This window comes from Pelodiscus sinensis, chromosome 3 (assembly GCF_049634645.1).
Source record: "Pelodiscus sinensis isolate JC-2024 chromosome 3, ASM4963464v1, whole genome shotgun sequence".
Classification (NCBI taxonomy): Eukaryota; Metazoa; Chordata; order Testudines; family Trionychidae; genus Pelodiscus; species Pelodiscus sinensis.
In genome coordinates this window covers 18421031-18436480 of record NC_134713.1, presented here as the reverse complement: position 1 = coordinate 18436480, position 15450 = coordinate 18421031, and the positions used below count along the sequence as shown (strand labels likewise).

General features: G+C 42.5%; 1 long non-coding RNA gene across 1 annotated transcript in view; it reads left to right on the top strand.

The window, feature by feature from the left end:
• The first annotated feature begins 519 nt into the window (after window positions 1-519).
• LOC112543786 (uncharacterized) overlaps window positions 520-15450 on the top strand; it is a 28349-nt gene continuing 13418 nt past the window's right edge. Inside the window, exons 1-2 of the long non-coding RNA XR_003087022.2 lie at window positions 520-942; window positions 1586-1678. This is a non-coding gene — a long non-coding RNA (uncharacterized LOC112543786). The remainder of the gene's footprint in view (window positions 943-1585; window positions 1679-15450) is intronic.

Sequence of the window (15450 nt, the reverse complement as noted above, 5' to 3'; positions counted from 1 at the left end):
GTTGCAGTGTATTTCTGCTGATAGTGCCAGTGCCAAACTTCTGAGTTAATATAGAGATGCAGTAATTTTTTGTGTGTGATTACAGCTTTCTGAATGTGTTGCTTTTCTAATTCTATTGGATTAAATACTGGTTAGGAGGCTTTTCATTCAAAACTGTTTACATAAAACAATAGAGGCAAAACAAGGAATCATTCCCCAGCCTGATGTACTCTTATTGTAATTATTAAACACTATTATTAAACAGTTAATAGCAAAAACATTCACTGTGGCTACTAGATATTGACTTGTTACATTCTTTGTCCTTATATCAGTAAAATATAAGTATCAGAAAGACATGCTGTCACACTTATAGGGTAGTTGGGCCAAATAATCCACAATCTGTGCAGTTTCCCTGGTACAACCAATGAAATGATTGCATACAAACTAATTGTAGAGTAGGCATGGCAATGGTTGAATTACCTGTGACATCACAATGGTATAGGACTCTTGGCATGGCATAAATACATACCTTATTATAGCTGTTCATTGCATGGATATAATTTGTAAAATTACAGTGGCCAAGAACCACAGACCAGAAACCCCATTATTAATTGAACCTGATGACATTCGAAACAAAGAAAGCTCTCAGCCATGCTTGTAGCTGTTATTATCACTTCACAGTGACTCAGACATTCTAGGCTTCAGAGTGACACACGAAGTAACAATCCTGGAATTTTATTATATAACGAAATCTAGAGGAAGAATTTCTTGTGGTATAGGCACTGACTGGGGCTCTGGAGGTCTAGTGTACTTCTTGTGTACCTAAGGCAGGCCACTTGGTCTGTGTCTCAGTTCTCCAGCTGTCAAAATGAGGCTAATAATGTCCCTCTGCATATCTCTGAAGATGGTCAGTTCTCCCCAGGCATATGTACTTGCACAATGGGACCATTGTCTGGGGGTGAGGTACGTATTTACCTGCTTAGATAACACTCATCACTTTAGTATCTGAGTACATTTACAAATGGATTTGATCATTACAATCTCCTTCTACAATAGGAAACCATAATTCCTGGTCTATAGATGGGGATCCAACACACAAGGTAAATTATGTGACTTGCCCTGAGTCGCCAAGGAAGCCTGTGGCTTGTACCCCGGCCTCTCAAGTATCAGAGTAATAGCCTGTCCAATAGGCCATCCTGTTCCTCTGTGTGCTAAGACAGTGACAATAATAACTGCTAACACTGATACCATCAGCAGTCACTATCTTTTACATTAGGTTCAGTTTGTATAAGAATGTGGGAGAGATGAAAACCACGAATGCCATGTCTTTGGTCGGATTCTATTTCAGTACCAGTCTGTATGGAGTGTTATCATTGTTATTTATGCTGCTTCAGGTGTACAAGTGAACTAGAATGTACATTGAAATGAAGTTTGCACTACAAAAATGTTTAGCACTCATAGAACTGTAAGATAATTACTGGCACAGAACAAAGGAACTGCACCTGTATTTTCCCTCAGAGTCCAGCCAGAGTATCTAGCGTCAGGCTTCCAGTTTCCTAGCTGTTGCATTTTGGGTAAAGATCTTTATCTCACTCCTTTTGTCTAGAGTATTTCCAGGTTGCATAGTTCCCAGCCTTCACTGTGCCGATCCGGTCGCAGACAGACTGCTCAGGAACATTTGCATGCTTTCTTTTCAGAGGTTGGTATCAGGTGTAACTGCAATAGTTAAGTACCCAGGTTCTTTCTTTGTAAGCCTATTTTATTCTGAAGGTAAAAGCACTACAGAACAAACATTCTAAACAATGTAAGAACCCTTATGCACCCTAAGAAGCATATGCGAGTTTCAGGGGCAGACTGGCAATCAAAATAGGCCCGAGAAATGGATTGAGAATGGCCCTCATGACGTCACCCCTGTGTGCTCCTCCCCCTTTCCCTGTGTCCACGGCCAGCTCTACGTTTTTTGCCACCCCAAGCAAAACATTTTTTGGCCACCCCCCCCTTTCTTGTCTGGGTAGGGTGCGTGCGCAAATGCAGCTTGTGCGGCTTCCTGGGGGGTGGGGCACGTGCTCTGGGGGGAGCCCAAACCCCAGGGCATTTTCATCTCCTAGCAGAGCGCCAGAGACTCCCCACATGAGAACAATGGGAGGGCAGGTTCATCCACAGCAAGTCAGTTAAAGACTTCCAAAGCATGCAGCTGTTCACATCACCTAGTGCTGGAGTCCTGGTCTCAATCCTCACTCTGCAAAGGGATTTTATTATTAGAAGCCTTATAATCACTCAGACTCCAACCCCAACACATAAGCTGTCCAACTCTTGGTGTCCATGGACAAGAATCTTCCTCACTGTACAATGAGACAGTTCAAAGGGATTGAGAGAACTTTTGTTTCAACTCCCCAGCTCAACTGTCCAGAATAAGACAGGCACCAGACAACAAAACCCCACTAGCCTTAGGACCTATTCCATGAGCACAGCCCTATGCTTTCTCCTTTAGGGGAGTACCAAACAGCCTCTGAAGCAGGGTGGATTGATTTAAAGAACTTTGATTTAAATCTCTAATTTTAATCATGATTTAAATTGGCAATCAGAAAACCTTGGTTTAAATGAGCAATAAATCATTTAAATTATACTTTTAAAATATTGTCCTAAAGGATGGTTGAGTCTCATTGATTAGCAACCTTTAAAACATGTTGATTTACAACTAAATATAAGCTTTATGCCAAATTTGGTGCTTATATTTACTAACCAGGAGAATACATTTGGTATAGCTACCAACTAAATAAATGCCCAAATAATTGTGTAACTTACATGTAATCAGATTCTTAATTTTTACATTTTTATTCTATTACAAAATGGTGTGTAATAAGAACATAAGAATGGCAGTACTGGGTCAGACCAAAGATCCATCTAGCCCAGCAGCCTGTCTGCCAACAGTGGCCAGCGCCAGGTGCCCCAGAGGGGGTGGACTGAAGACAACGATCAAGCGATTTGTCTCGTGCCATCCATCTCCAGCCTCTGACAAACAGAAGCCAGGGACACCATTCCTACCCACTGGCTAATAGCCTTTTATGGACCTAACCTCCATGAATGTATCTAGCTTCTCTTTAAACTCTGTTATAGTCCTAGCCTTCACAACCTCCTTTGACAAGGAGTTCCATAGGTTGACTATGTATTGTCTGAAAGGAGAACTTTTTTTTTATTAGTTTTAAACCTGCTACCCATTAATTTCATTTGGTGTCCTCTAGTTCTTCTATTTAGGGAACTAATACATAATTTTTCTTTATTCACACTCTCCACACCACTCATGGTTTTACAGACCTCTATCATATCCCCCCTCAGTCTCTTCTTTTCTAAACTGAAAAGTCCCAGTCGCTTTAGCCTCTCTTCATATGGGACCAGTTCTAAACCCCTAATCATTTTAGTTGCCCTTTTCTGAACTCTTTCCAAGCCAAAATATCTTTTTTGAGGTGAGGAAACCACATCTGTACACAGTATTCAAGATATGGGCGTACCATAGTTTTATATAGGGGCAGTAAGATATTTTTTGTATTATTTTTTATCCCTTTCTTAATAATTCCTAACATCCTATTTGCCTTTTTGACTGCTGCTGCACACTGTGTGGAAGTTTTCAAAGAACTATCCGTGTTAACTCTAAGATCTTTCCTGATTTGTTGTAGCCAAATTAGTCACATCATACTGTATGTATAGTTAGGGATATTTTTTCCAATGTGCATTACTTTACACTTATCCACATTAACAGGGCTCGACAAATCAGTGTATCTACTCGCCCGTGGCAAGTAGATTTCAGTCGGTCGCCCCGTTCACCGGCGGTGTGCGCATGCACAATGCGGGTCTGGCACATGCGCAGTGTGGGACTGGTGAGTAGATTTTGCTGTGGTTTGTCAAGCCCTGCACATTAAATTTCATTTGCTGTTTTGTTGCCCAATCACTCAGTTTGGTGAGATCTTTTTGAAGTTCTTCACAGTCTGCTTCCGTCTTGACTATCTTGAACAGTTTAGTATCATCTGCAAACTTTACCACCTCACTGCTTACCCCTTTCTCTAGATCATTTATGAATAAGTTGAATAGGATTGGTCCTAGGACTGACCCTTGGGGGACACCACTAGTTACCCCTCTCCATTCTGAAAATGTACCATTTATTCCTACCCTTTGTTTCCTGTCTTTTAATCAGTTCTCAATCCATGAAAGTACCTTCCCTCTTAATAGGAACACTTAAGAGACAGGTTTTACCCCATTTATTATTTGCTACGTGGTGGTTACTTTTTAAAAAACATATGATTTGCATCTACTTCTGTCTGGACAGAAATTCTATATAAAATAAACAAAACCAGCATTTAATTTTTGTATGAAATAAAACTACCTTAAATGTGAAGGACACATAACAAAAAAGTATCCAAACACATTTTGCATCTAAAATTCATTTATTAAACAAAGGAAATATCCATAGTGAATTTAACAGATCCATTCTAGTCATGTTCTTCAAGATGTTAGAACACTCTCATAACCAGTTTTTTACTGAGAGAAGAGGAAAACAAGTTTTTCTGCTTCGTCAACTCTTGGTTTTGCAACAGTGAATGAACTAATCATTGAATTGAACTAGCTGAATAAACCAAAGTGATAAAAACATTCTCTCTTCACCTACAGAAGAAGCTACTGCTGATGTAAACACTGGTTCCGGATGCTTACAGAGCAGCTTACACTAATGAACTGGTAGAATTTCTTTAAAAGTTGACAGGAGACATGTTCTATTTAATTTTTAAATTTAATTAATAAGTTATTTAAATAGGTTATGATAAATTTAGGCCATAACAATTTTTAATTTAATTTTAAAGGTATATATTTAAAACAAAACCTATTGAAATGGGATCACAATTCCAATTTTAATAAAGCTCTCCTGCCCCAGACAGGAAGGGACTTGGGGACATGGGCACTGGAAACACCAGAGTTCCCCTTCCTCAGACAAAGGGGGAGGGAGAATCACCTGGGTCCCAGGTAGGGGTGAAGTTTTCAGGACACAGCACAAGGGGGCTGGGTTCCTGGGCAGGTGCGTGTGTGTGTGTGTGTGTGCGGGGGGGGGGGGGGGGGGGAGGTTCAGGGCCCTGAGAGTAGGGGGAGGGGAATTGTTTAGAGAGCCAGACAGGAGATGGGGATCCAGGTGGATGGCAGGGAGGCAGGGTCGGGGGTGGGAGGAGAGAAGAGGAGACGGGGTGATGGGGTCCCAGCAGGGTTGCAGTGGGCCAGGAGGTGGGATGCGGGGTTGCTGGGCAGAGGCCGAGCCGGGGAAGAAATGGGGGGGGGGGTCGCGGGACAATGGGCAGGGGCACACAGGTGAGGGGGGACAGCCGGGTAAGGGGGGGTTCACAGGCAGGGAAGTTGTGGGGGAGATAACACAGGCAGGGGTGTGTGGCCAGCCTGGGTGGGTACACAGGCGGGGGGGCCTACGGGTGGGGGAGGAGAAGTTGTGGGGGGGACGCATGGGAAGGGGGATGGACGGCCAGAGGGGGCACACGGGCGGGGGGGCGCACTCACTCGAAGGCGAAGAAAGGCAGCCCTGAGGCATGGACCCTGCTGACGTCACCAGAAGCAGCCCTCCAGAAAGCGCCCCAGTAGCACTCCGGGGCCAGGTGCAGGCTCTGAGCAGCCAGGCGCGGGGCTCCCAGCTCGGGGCGGCCTCTGCAGGACTCCCCGCCTGCTCCTCCTCAGGCTGGAATGTCACCCCTGGCAATGTGCCGGCCCTGCTCCCAGAAGTGGCTTGTCGGCTTTGTCCCTTCCCTCCTCCAGCAGCCTCCAGCCAGCCCTTTGCAGAACGGCCCACCGGGAAATTCCCAGTATCCCGCCGGGCCAGTCTGCCCTTGGAGGGTTCACCTATATCTCTAACATGGTGTCTGGCAGAAGCAGTCTTTCAAGACCCCATTGTGGTTACAAGTTAAACAAAGCTTCATATCAGAACAAGCATACAGTTTGATCAGCCTCATTAGGCCAAGTCATAAATCACAGAACTGGAAGGAACCTTGAGAGGTCGAGTTCAGTTCCATGCACTCATGGCAGGAACAAGCACCATCTACACCATCCCTCACAGGCGTTTGTTTAACCTGCTCTTAAATATCTCCAATAATGAGATATTATTCTCATATAATTCTACAATCTCCCTAGGCAATTTATTCTAATGATTAAGCCATCCTGACAGGAAGTTTTTATTAATGTCCGAAACCTCTTTTGCGCAATTTAAGCCAAGGAAATTTGTCCGGTCATCAGAGATGAAGAAGAAGAATTTGTCTCCTTCCTCCTTGTAACAATCTTTTAGATACCTGGAAGTTGTTATCATGTCCCTTCTGTCTTCTCTTTTCCAGATTAAACAATCCCACTTTTTGACAATCTTCCCTCATATGTCATGTTTTCTAAACCTTTAATAATTTTTGTTGCTCTTCTCTGGACAATGACTTCTCGTGTCTTGTTCACAACACTCCTGTTAATGCATCCCAGAATCATGTTTGCTTTTTTTCAACAGCATCACACTGTTGACTAAAATTTATCTTGTGGTCCACTGTGACTTCTAGATCCCTTTATGCAGTACTTGTTCCTAGACAGTCACTCCCCATTCTGTATGTGTGAAACGGATTGTTCCTTCCTAAGTGGAGTACTTTGTATTTGTCCTGATTGAATTTCATCCTATTTACCTCAAAACATTTCTCCAGTTTGTCTAGAAAATTTTGAATCAAAATCCTATTCTTCAGATCACTTGCAACCCCTCCCAGCTTGGTTTCATCTGCAAACTTTACAAATGAACTCTCTATGCCATTATATAAATCATTGATGTAGATATTGAACAGAACTGAACCAAAAACTGATTCCTGTAGAACCATACAGCATGGCTGTGAACCACTGATAACTACTCTCAGAAAATGATTATCCAATCAGTAATTCACCTTATAGTAGCCCTGTGTAGGTTGTGCCCCTCTAATTTGTTAATGAGAAGGTCACAGAATCATAGAAAACTAGAAATGGAAGGGACCTCAAGAGATCATCAAGTCCATCCCTCTGCCCTCAAAGAAGGACCAAGCAGCATCTAGATCATCTCTGATAGATGTCTGTCTAACCTGCTCTTAAATCTCTCCAGTGATGGAGATTGCACAACCTCCTTAGGCAATTTATTCCAGTGTTTAACCACCCTGACAGGAAGTTTTTCCTAATGTCCAACCTAAACCTCCCTTGCTACAGTTTAAGCTCATTGCTTCTTGTCCTATCCTCAGAGGCCAAGGAGAACACTTTTTCTCCCTCCTTCTTGTGACACCCTTTTAGATACTATCATGTCCTCTCTCAGTCTTCTCTTTTCTAAACTAAACAAACCCAGTTCTTTCAATCTTCCCTTCTGGGTCATGTTTTCTAGACCTTTAATCATTTTTGTTGCTCTTCTCTGGACCTTCTCCAATTTCTCCACAACTTTCCTTAAATGTGGTGTGCAGAACTGGACACAATACTCCAATTGAGGCCTAATCAGTGCAGAGTAGAGTGGAAGAATTACTTCTTGTGCCTTGCCCACAACACTTCTGTTAAGGCATCCCAGAATCATGTTTGATTTTTTTCAACAGTGTCACACTATTGACTCATATTTAGCTTGTGGTCCACTATGACCCTTAGATCCCTTTCTGCCATACTCCTTCCTAGACAGTTGCTTCCCATTCTGTATGTGTGAAACTGATTGTTCCTTCCTAAGTGGAGTACTTTGCATTTGTCCTTATTAAACTTCCTCCTATTTATCTCAAACCATTTCTCCAGTTTGTCCAGATCATTTTGAATTATGATCCTATCCTCCAAAGCAGTTGCAATCCCTCCCAGCTTGGTATAATCTGCAAATTTAATAAGCCTACTCTCTATGCCAATATCTAAATCGTTGATAAAGATATTGAGCAGAACTGGTCCCAAAACAGACCCCTGTGGAACCTCGCTTGTTATGCCCTTCCAGCATAACTGTGATCCACTAATAACTACTCTCTGAGAATGGTTATCCAGACAGTTATGCACCCACCTTATCGTAGCTTCATCTAGGTTGTATTTGCCTAGTTTATTGATAAGAAGGTCATGCAAGACCGTATCAAATGCTTTACTAAAGATTAGGAGTCCAATGGCACCTTATAGACTAACTGAAGTGTTGGAGCATAAGCCTTCGTGGGCAAAGACCCACTTCATCCGATGCATGTAGTTTACATGCATCGGATGAAGTGGGTCTTTGCCTACAAAGGCTTATGCTCCAACACTTCAGTTAGTCTATAAGGTGCCACAGGACTCTTTGCCGCTTTTGCAGATTCAGACTAACACGGCTACCCCTCTGATACTTACTAAAGACTAGGTACACCACATCCACCGCTTCTCGCTTATCCACAAGACATGTTATACCATCAAAGAAAGCTATCAGATTGGTTTGACATGCTGGCTGTTACCTATCACCTTATTATCTTCCAGATATTTGCAGATTAATTCCTTAATTATTTGCTCCATTATCTTTCCTGGCACAGAAGTTAAACTGACTGGTCTGTAGTTTCCTGGGTTGTTCTTATTTCTCTTTTTATAGATGGGCACAATATTTGTCCTTTTTCAGTCTTCTGGAATCTCTTTCAACTTCTATGACTTTTTAAAGATGTTAGCTAGAGGCTCAGATACCTTCTCTATCAGCCCCTTATGTATTCTAGGATGAATTTCATCAGGTCCTGGTGACTTGAAGACATCTAACTTTTCTAAGTAATTTTTAACCTGTTCTTTTTTAAAAATTTAACTTCTATACCTACCCCATTTCCACTAGCATTAATTGTTAGGTATTCCATCAGCATCAATCTCGTTGTAGTGCAGGAGAGGGTTTGGGCTAGAGCTGGGAACGAGGGGTTCACATTATAGGAGGGTCTCTGGGCTGAGATAGGGACTGAGGTGCAGGAGAGGGTCGGGGCTGGTGATGCACCCTTTGAGATGGAACTGTGGATGAGAGATTTAGGATATAGGAGACTGGTTTTGGAGGGTTCAGGGCGGGGGCAGAGGATTGGGGCACAGGCTTACCTCCCATGACTTTTGGTGAGTTGGGGTTTGAAGGCAGGCTTCCTACCTGTCTTGGCACTTTGGACCATGCTGTGCCCCAGGAGCAGCCAGCAACAAGTCTGGCTCCTAGGAAGAGGCACACAAGCAACTACACATGGCTTTCACCTGAAGGCACTGACCCTCCCCAGCTCCCATTGGCTGGTTTCTGGTCAGTAGGAACGTGGAGTAGTTGCATAGGGCAGGGGCAGTTCAGGGAACCCTGTGTCCTTGCTGGCCACTTTCAGGATGAGGGGTTCTTGCAGGTAGGGATTGGCCTACAGTTTTCAAAGTGGGGGTTGTGACCCAGCCTTAACTGGCCACCAAAGTCGCTGGCTGCTAAGCAAGGCAACCCAGTGTCTTACATTCTGCAACCCAGTACTGGGTTATGATCCACACTTTGTAAATCACTGTTTTAGATGGTATTAAAGATGGTAACAACTGTCCTTTGGGGAAGAGAGAAGTAGTGGAAATAGGCTGGAGCTGTAATTACTGCTCCTGTTGTTGTTAATGTTTGATGCTATTTCTTTAGAACAGTATTTCTCAAAGTGGCCCGTGAAACCAGTTTGAAAAACATGTTAACTGGCTGCTCCGGTTTGTTTACTTACCACCGCTTCCCGTGGCTCCCCTTGGCTGCAAACAGCAACATGGAGCAAATAGCCGTAAGGGTCAGTGGCTGCGGCACCGGTAAGTAAACAATCTGGTGCAGCTAGTTAACAGGTTTCTCAAAGTGGTTTCATGGACCACTTTGATAAACACTGACTTAGAAGACAGATAACTATCAGAAGGAAGAGAAAGGACAACAAAGGTAGGAGGAAATGCATCTTTTGTCTCTGCTATGCACTCACTTGAAGCCTCACTGCTGGAGAAACATAGTCAAAGCACATGGTCTTATCAGCCACCTTGAGACCAGGCAAATATGTGCCAGCAATGGGCTATTTAGGGCAACACTAATGGAATAGCTGCTTATCTGGTCACAGGCTTGCCACCATGTTGCAAAATATGCAGCCTTGGCTGGCTATGTCAAACTCTTGCTAGAGAGACTGCAAAAGGAAAGAGATAGGAAAGCGAAGTAAGATAGGGAAGGAAAAGGACCCATGGTGGAGGGAGGGAGAGAGTGTCTCAAATTCCAGGTGGTACTAGGGATTCAGCAGCATAGGTGGCAATGCCCTCTGCTCACCCAATATGTTCAGAAGTCAGAAATCTTTCAGAATTAGGGTGAAGAAAGTCTGAGGTTCCAGGAGTTGGTGGAGGTGGCAGCTATTATTGGGAAACTCCCCATTAGCCAATTTTTCTGTCAAAGTTTCTTTCTTTAAGGACCCCAAAAGGGAAGTGATGGGCAAAACAGACCTGGCTTCCAACATACCAATGTTGGTTAATTGATTTCTGGTTCCTTTTTGTAGGCCAAACAAAAAGGCCTACTGATATAATTGTATCTGAGACTGTGTAGTAACACTTCATGCAGCATGAGAGAAATAAGCTAGTGATGTGATTTTTTTTAAGGAGGGCTACATGCCTTAGGAGTCCAAATAAGTACTAATAAAATCTTTGTGCCTCACCATCATGTATTGTGTTTGGTAATTATTATTAATTACAACAATAGCATTAATGATCGTTTGTTTTGCAGTAGCACTTATACATACAGACAGAAATCAGACCCTGTGACAAATAAAAAGGTGCTCCATAAATCCCAGTGCATGAAGGCTTAACATAGAGATCTGCCTATTGCCAAGGTGATGGAAGATGGGGATATAAAAATAGAAGGAAAGTGGCAATGGTTCCAGCTATCTCAGGAGAAGTGTGCCCTTGTTCCTCTCTGCAGAATGTTCCCCTATATTCATACCCCACAGACTACTGTAATCATCTTCGTACAAGGTATGCCTTGTAAGGTATTATTTGAAAATGCAACTTGCTATTGAGTATTGTCATGATAAAATATGCATAACAACAGTATATGTGAAGTTATAAGATTCCACTGTATGGTTTTATTAACACATGTTCCAAATAGATGTGGGCAAACAGGTCTGTCTCGAGCAAAGGAATCTGTGTTCTGCTTAATTTGTGCTCAAGCAGTACATTTAGTCATCAAGCAGGCAGAGAAACAATGGAAGCGCCAATACGTGAGGAAAAAAACAGCAGGGAACATCCTTCCCCAAGGACTTTTTGTATCCCGGTACCCAAATGTTTTTCGAGAGTGGGACTGAAAGTATAAAATGGAGGGACCTACACCTCAAGGCTCCTCTCATTCTCTCTCTGCCAATTGCGTACACAGCTCTTGAAACAACAAAAGAAGCATTCATTGTATTCTGGGAAAAGGAGGTCCTGACCTAAGAAGTTAGGTCAAGTAAGACTGTTGAAAGCACATGGGGTATGTCTACACTACATAGCTCTGTCAATGGAGCCATATAGATGAGTTTACTAGACATAGGAAAACGAAGCGGCGATTTAAATAATCGCCGCTTCATTTACATCAAAATGGCCGCCACGCTGTGCCGATCAGCTGTTTGGAGGCACAGCGGGGTAGTCTGGACGTGCCATGGTCAACAAGGGAAGCCTTTGTCGACCACTCCGGTATGCCTCATGAAATGAGGTTTACCGGAGTGGTCGACAAAGGCTTCCCTTGTTGACCGTGGCGCGTCCAGACTGCCCCGCTGTGCCGCCAAACAGCTGATCGGCACAGCGTGGCGGCCGTTTTGATGTAAATGAAGCGGCGATTATTTAAATCGCTGCTTCATTTTCCTAGATCTAGTAAACTCATCTACATGGCTCCGTTGACGGAGCCATGTAGTCTAGACATACCCATGGTGAGAAAGCTTTGTATTCATGTAAAACCTATCTCTTTACAGATAATGAACTTATTATGTTGTTTTATCTAACACAGTCTGTTTAAACTGAAGTGTTTGGGAAAGTCCCTTTCGGATGGCAAATTGTGTGCATATTCATAGAATATTAAAAGTGGAAAGGACATTGAGTCCAGTCCCCTGCCCTCATGGCAGTACCAACCACCATCTAAACCGTCCCTGATAGACATTTATCTAACCTGCTCTTAAATATCTCCAGAGATGGGGATTCCACAACCTCCCTGGGCAATTTATTCCAGTGTTTAACCACCCTGGCAGTTGGGAAGCTTTTCCTAATGTCCAACCTAAACCTCCCTTGTTTCAGTTTAAGCCCATTGCTTCTTGTCCTATCATCAGAGTCCAAGGAGAACACTTTTTCTCTCTCCTCCTTGTGACATCTTTTAGATACTTGAAAACTGCTATCTTGTCCCCTCTCAGTCTTCTTCTTTCTAAAATAAACAAGCCAATTTCTTTCTGTCTTCCCTCATAGCTCATGTTCTGTAGGCCTTTTATCATTCTTGTTGTTCTTCTCTGGACCTTCTCCAATTTCTCCACATCTTTCCTTAAATGTGGTGCGCAGAACTGGACACAATACTCCAATTGAGGCCTAATCAGTGCAGAGTAGAGTGGAAGAATTACTTCTTGTGCCTTGCCCACAACACTTCTGTTAAGGCATCCCAGAATCATGTTTGCTTTTTTTCAACAGTTGTCACACTATTGACTCATATTTAGCTTGTGGTCCACCATGACCCTTAGATCCCTTTCTGCAATGCTCCTTCCTAGACAGCTCTTCCCATTCTGTATGTGTGAAACTGATTGTTCCTTTCTAAGTGGACTACTTTGCATTTGTCCCTATTAAACTTCATCCTATGTACCTCAGACCATTTCTCCAGTTTGTCTGGATTATTTTGAATTATGACCCTAACCTCTAAAGCACTTGCAACCCTTCCCAGCTTGGTATCATCTGCAAACTTAATAAGCCTACTCTCTATACCAATATTTAAATTGTTGATGAAGATATTGAACAGAACCAGTCCCAAAACAGACCCCTGCGGAATTCCACTTGTTATTTCCTTCTAGCATGACTTTGATCCATTAATAACTACTCTCTGAGAATGGTTATCCAGACAGATATCCACCCACCGTATAGTAGCCCCATCTAGGTTGTATTTCCCTGGTTTATTGATAAGAAGATCATGGGAGACCATATCAAATGCCTTATTGAAGTCTAGGTATACCATGTCCACTGCTTCTCCCTTATCCACAAGGCTTGTTATCCTATGAAAGAAAGCTTTCAGATTGGTTTGACATGATTTGTTCTTTACAAATCCATGCTGGCTGTTATCTATCACCTTACTTTCTTCCAGATATTTGCAGATGAATTCCTTAATTTCTTTTTCCATTATCTTTCCTGGCCCAGAAGTTAAACTGACTTGTGTGTAGTTTCCTGGGTTGTTCTTATTTCCCTTTTTATAGATGGGCACAACATTTGCCCTTTTCCAGTCTTCTGGAATCTCTCCTGTCTTCCATGATATTGAAGAAATAACAGACTTTTTACAAACTTGTATTGTCCAGAAGAGAGGTGGGGAGTACAGGAAATACATTTTTGGTGGAAAGTCTAAGACTGGGAGCATAGTGGGGTCACCCTGCAGCATAACCAAGGCTGATGAGAACCCAAGTGGGCGGCAGACTGTGGCTGCACACAAATACTCAGCATGCATTTAGACAGCGGCGCTATTTCAGGATACTTCTGGTATCCTGAAAGAGCGTTTTCCGCGTCTTGACAGCTCACCTGTTTTTTCAAAAGAGCTTTCAAAATAATAATGGGTGTGCTATTCCAACATCCCTGTAAACTTCGTTCCATGAGGATTAAGGACTGTTTCAGAATATTTTGAAATTTGGGGCTGTGTTGACAGTGCCAAATTTTGAAATAAGCTATAAGCTATTTCAAAATTAACTCGAAATAAACTACACAATTTATGCAGGTCAAATTGTGTAGCTTATTTCGAGCTAAGGGTGCAGTGTAGACACACCCTCAGCAAGTAGACTGCATGCTGGTGGCTGTTTGTGAGCAGCCTAATTAGGAAGACCTTTGGCAAGGCATCATAAGACACCCAAAGTTGCAGAACCAGGGTGACATAGATTTCATTAGTCTGGAGTGTGCCCAGGTATGTACTGTAATGCCCTCCCAGCACACTAAGGAGTTGGAAACGTTTCTGGCAATTAGGATTTACTGTTTTTGTCTGGAACCATTTGTTTATGAATTGGCCAGAGAAAACCCCAAGAGAAGAGATTGAAAGGCTGCCACTAGTGAGAATTATTCACCTTTTCACTTGGTGCTGCTGCCCTGTGGCCAAAAGGGCCCCATGATGCTAGATGATATAGAAAAAGATGGTCTCTGCACTGAAGAGATTACAGTCAGCTTGTCCCCTATTTTAGAAGCATCACAATGAATTCTGAAAATTGTTACCATGTTTCATATCCTTTCCATTGTAAAGCCAGGGTTTCTTCTCACCATGAATCCAACGGCCTGAGACTTAGGAGAGAAATAACAACAAATGCATTTTATAAACATTGGATACTGCTCCCTCGAGAGCCATCAGCTTGCACTTAAATTGGCCTAAGTCTTATACCAGGGTCCTCCTTGGACAGCATGCTCCACTGCTGCCTACAGCACTGGCTCAATGCAAAGTAGCGAGGAGCTGATTTAATAATCCTAGGTGGAAGTTGGCCATGGCTTACCAGAGTTAAGATCTCAGTAACTTAAAAAAAAAAAAGCCTGTGTACCCCCCATCATGAGGTCAGACAATGACTAGAACAAATCTGTGCTGCCTGTACTATGCTTTAAAACATCTCCATCTGTTAACAATTTACTACTAATGCATCATATAAGAGGTTTACAGTAGGCTATTAAAATGTAGCTGGCTCCATTAATTATTTTTAAAGAATAATAAAAAAGCACTTTAAGTAGACCATTAATTTAAAGTTAGCTTCCAGCAGATAAGCTGAATTAAACTATTTAACAGTGGTGAGAGACCCTTCCAAGAATATTAATTTTTTAGCATCTTGTCTCTTACTACGTATTGTTAGTGATAAATAATTTATTTAGACTTTCAGTTGAAAAGGTCTAGAGAACAGGCACATCATTTCCTTCCAGGTTTAAGTACTGGTGATTGTGGGTCAATGATGACTAACAGTATGGGGAGACTCTTCAGAAGTAAACATTAAAGTACACTTTTTATGGGAAATTAGTGTATCCAAATACCACTCAAGAGAAAAATCTTGGGGTCACTGTGGATAGTTCTCTGAAAACATCCACTCAATGTGCAGCAGCCATCCAAAAAGCAAACAGAATGTTAGGAATATTGAAAAAAGGGATAGAGGATAAGACAGATAATATCTTATCGCCGCTATACATATCCATGGTATGCTCATATCTTGAATAGTGTGTGCAGATGTGGTTGCCTTATCAAAAAAGGTATGTTGAAAAAAGATCAGAAAAGGGCAGTAAAAATGATTAGGGGCTTGGAACAGGTACTGTATGAGGAGAGAT